This window comes from Lottia gigantea (assembly GCF_000327385.1).
Source record: "Lottia gigantea unplaced genomic scaffold LOTGIsca_1, whole genome shotgun sequence".
Classification (NCBI taxonomy): Eukaryota; Metazoa; Mollusca; class Gastropoda; family Lottiidae; genus Lottia; species Lottia gigantea.
In genome coordinates this window covers 2,340,594-2,345,780 of record NW_008706746.1, presented here as the reverse complement: position 1 = coordinate 2,345,780, position 5,187 = coordinate 2,340,594, and positions in this window count along the sequence as shown.

Genomic DNA, 5,187 nt, shown 5'->3' with positions numbered 1-5,187 from the left:
CTGATCAGACACGTTGATATCACAGCAACAAAAAGAACACAAGATATGCCACGTTTGACAGCTATCGAGAGAGAGAGAGCCGTTGGAATGGTCCAACAAGGAGCGACACACGTCGACGTCGCCAGAAGGTTGGGCTGCGCACGCATCACTATCACCAGGTTGATGCAGCGGTTACGTCAGACAGGTCAGACGTCAGACAGGCCCAGGAGTGGAAGACCACGAGTAACCACGCCCCGTGAAGATCGTTACATTCGGGTATTACACCTGAGGAAACGCACCGTAACAGCGACGTCCACGGCGGCTACAGCGCTGGGACACAGGATCAGTCGACAGACCGTCTACAGGAGACTACGGCAGTATGGTATCCGGCCACGTCATCCCTACCGCAGACCGATCCTGACGCCTCGACACCGGAACAACAGACTGATCTGGGCCAGGCGAGTTCGACGTTGGCAACGGCGGGACTGGGCACGTGTTATGTTCTCTGATGAGAGCAGATTCCTTATCTTCAAAAACGATGGACGGCAGCTTGTATACCGACGATTTGGTGAACGTTTGGCGCCTAACTGTATCCAACAGGTCCGGCTGTTTGGAGGTGGAGGGTTAATGGTTTGGGGTGGCATATGTGGTGACGTCAAAACGAGGCTTGTCGTAATTCGTGGAAACCTGAATGCACAGCGTTATATTGATGACATCCTACGGCCTGTTGTGGTGCCCTTTATTCAGCAACAGCCTCGTGGACTCATTTTCCAACATGACAATGCAAGGCCACACACAGCAAGATTGACACAGAACTTCCTTGCCAACGCCAACGTACAGGTTTTGCCTTGGCCCGCATGTTCACCGGACATGAATCCCATCGAGCACTTATGGGACCACCTCGATCGGCAAATCCGACGTCGCCGTGTGCCTCCAGTCAACGTCCAGGACTTGGAACGATGTCTCCTCGCATCACTCCCAACGTCATCATACGTTTGACGGCATCAGTCCGTAGGCGTGTTCTGGCATGTATTGATGCTCACGGTGGACATACCCGCTACTGACTTGACTTTGTTACGTGTGGTGTGACATTTCCCGTTGTTTCTGTGATCAATGCTCTAACGAAATGTTCTTTTTTCGACCCCACCCATCTTTAAAGGCTTGTCATATTGGTTGTACAGATTTTATTGAAATGAAATTTTTGTACAGATGTTGTGAAAGGATTTCTCAAAAGCATAACACCAATCCTAAACTTCTTCATTGTTTAGTTTTTCTTTTATGTCGTTGCAAACAGGTGGTATCGTTTCTTTTGGACACTAGTTTATATATTGATAGGATCTCAGTCAAGTTAGAAATTAGTAACAATCGGATGAACGGTTTCGGAGTTATTGGCCTAGCCTTAGCAAAACACTTCAAATTTGGCTTGTAGGCACAATATAGGCTACAATTTTAATTGATCTTAATGAAAGTTAGTATACATGTATATATTGATGTGATCTCGGTCAAGTTCGAAATGGTTAATAGCACGTCAAAACTAGTTTTTATCTAATCTTGAGGGAACTTGGTATGCATGTATATATTGATTAGTTAAGTTTGAAATTGGTAACAATCAAATGAACGGTTTCTGGGTTTTGACAGCTAGTAGTGGGCGCATGTTTTCTTGCCTGGCAAGCTATCTTTTAGTTATTTGATGTTTAAGTGCTCAGGGTGAATGACGAAAAGTGAATCGGATCTTAAAGGTTGAGAATGACTGGTCTAGACCCAATCACAATCACATTGAACTAAATTATTAGGAATAGTGTCTGCTAGCGTTGACTTTGAAGCAAATATTCGATCTGGTTCAGTTGGCATATTGAGACTATTCGTACAGAACACAATTTGGTCACACATGAAAACATATATATTTAAATGTTTAAAGACTCTCTTATTAGCTTTTAAGACATAAACCTGATATTAACACATAAACAAAGTCCTACATTATACCAAAATACCGAACAAATCACGGTTTTTTTTTATAAGCAAACAACAGTTTTTTTGACTAAATCGTGAAGTTCTGATTTACAGTACGTAATCGACATCACACAACGCCAGAATAATTTCGAGATTGGATGGTACAATCTATAATGATTTGTTTAAGAAGTGAACTCTATTTGTCCGGATTGAGTCCTGGTCTTCAACAATGAAATCCATTGAAAGATTTCCAGTCAATTCAATCAATTCTCGCAGTAGTTCTGAAAAGCCTTTCAACGTGATTGTTGTTTTGTCAATGGAAGATTTACTAACCGTCTGTTCTAAATTACCTGAAGTTCTACATGGAAACACAAAACTAAATTGTGAATCTTATCGACCTGCCATCTGCCGTTCAATACAACAGATGACACCATGGATCAGTGAATGTTCAAAAAAGATTCTACATTTACCATGTATTAGTTATATAGAGAACGACTAGGGCGGACAATTTTTCATTGGGACTATTTTTTCTATGACATGCGGGACATGTCGTTCTGCTGTTTTGGCTTGCATCCATCTTTAACGTACACAGTTTTAAAGAGCGCCTTAGGGGTTTGACCCAGCAGTTAATTCTTACGAAGTATGCCCCAGGTGAATGTCATTCTCTGAATGGAATACTTAACGTCAACTTTAAGAAGAAAATAAGACCATTCAGATACTGAGTGGTATAATAATAAAAACACGATTACAAAATCAATATTATTATGAGCAATATTCACATAATATATCACACCATATTGTCTCATTATAATTAATATTTAAATCATAAAATCATTACACCAACAAATATAACAACTATAACAATTTACATTCATAAATCTGTATGAGATCACATATAAAATCAGTCAAATATATAGGATCACATTCGATAATCAGTCAAATATATAGGATCACATTCCATAATCAGTTAAATATATAGGATCACAATTCAAAATCAGTCTAAATTTTAGAATCACATTACAAATCAGTCAAATATATAGGATTACATTCCAAATCAGTCAAATATATAGCATTGCTATCCAAAATCAGTCAAATATTATAATTAGTATTTTAGGATTTTAATACGAAAATAGTCAAATATATAGTATCGCAATCCAAAATCAGACAAATATTATAATCCAAAAGTAGTCAAATATATGTATGTAGGATGACAATCCAAAACAGTGAAATATAATGGATCACAATAAACTATTAAATATGTGGAAATAAATTGGAAGGGACAATTGTGTTTATAATAGACTTGTCACACTGATGTATATTATGGCTATTTTAACACATTTATTTCCATAAAGAGACCCACAGGAATTAAGAATTTTGCCTTTATTATTTATAAATCAGGGAAACAATCTCTCTGTGCTACAGCCAGTCTCTCAGTAACTTGCATTTTCGACTTAAAAGTGTCAAATCTTAATTTCCACCAACATATTTTTTCTTGGGTGGAAATTAAATGCCTAAACACAAAGACCGTCATTTTTTGTAAAGTTGACATTGCAATGAATATCAAAATGATTGGAAACCACAGTGGTTAGTAATGTGAACTAACTCACAAAAAGGTCATGAAAATAGCTGAACAAAACGCCGAGAGACTAATCTGTGCAACGAAATGAACACCAAAGAACCATATACAATTTAACTTGAAATCATTGTTTCAATTACTATTACAAGTTACCCAATCGACAAAGTAATGAAAGTATAGCCTCGAACACAAATTATACCAGAACAACAAATTATTTTGACATAACTGCAGAAAATTGCTATAATCATGAAAGATACCATTTACAATGATGACAGCTTGTATTTATTTTCAATATTCTTATTTCATCTTCGTTTGTAATTTTCTCTTTTCTCTGTAATTGTCCAATTTGATAGTCAATTTGCCAGAGAAAAGCCATAAACAGGCAGTGAATATTTTACCCTTCCAAATCTGAATAACGTCGAAGGCAGCAAAAGTGGCAAGATAATCCTGCTAAAGCGATGTAGTTAGTGAAGCGTTTAGTTGTGAAATGTATATAGCTTTAAAATATGACAAAGGATAATGAAATAATTAGATTTTTTCTACATAAATTTCTTTTACCAGACACATATTATTAAAACAATAATCTTCGTGATGACGTTAGTGTAGGTAATTTCAAGAAAAAAGCAGAGAATATCGAAAATTAATTGTTCGCTTTATAGCTATTCTGTTCAAGTTAATTAACCCTTCTTCTAAATAGAACCTATAACATCGTTCGTGATAAAGAGTAATTTAATCTAATGGGTTCCTTATCAATGTCAGTATCATAATATTTTAGTTTAGTCTATTATTTTGTTTTTGATAAATAACGTGGGCTTATATTTATAACATTTACAAAAATACATCGTAAATATGGTACGTTTTGCAAAGACAGGACAATGTAGAATTTTTTTTTACGAAGTAGATTTGCACGGAGATATTGTCTCATGTTCAAACTGGTTAAATGGAGCTAATTTGGTCCTACTATTCTCACATTTTAGACAATCGACTACTGAATAATATTTGAAATGGTCTTAGGGTGGCATGTTGGTCTTGGCAACCATACAAACAGAGAAAACAGAGCACAATCCCAGTTAACACTAAATTTACAAGAACTGTGAAATGTCTCATTAAAAAGCAGATTTCTCTTGGAACACAACGATAATGATGCCGGCAGCTAAAAATGTTGGGATAGATTTCATTATCACGAATGATGCTCACAGAAGTATGCGCTTGAATTTCACAAAGACTTTTAATGTCACCTTTTTATGCACAATTACTTACAATTATTGAACATTCTGAGAGATAATGGCTTACTCAAAAGTACAAAAACTTTTGAAAATTACACTTCATTTACATGTCACAATTGAAGTGCAATGTCACCTGACAATAATGTTTTCACTTCACAACAAAGCTAATAGCATGATCAATTACACTTCGAGCATCGTAATGAATAAAGTTTATCATGTTAGATCAACTGCATAATTCTATTAAATAGGTAGATAGAAGAACACAATATGCTATCAGATGATATCAAAGAACAATATACTCTGACGTCAATCACATGAAAAAACACTCGATGTATCATTTTTCTTTAAATCAAAGGTAATGTGTTTTTACACATTGGGCTGGTATCATCAATAACAATTAACATGGCTAAAGAATGGATAATTTGAACATTTTTTGTATTCGATCGAAGACTACAT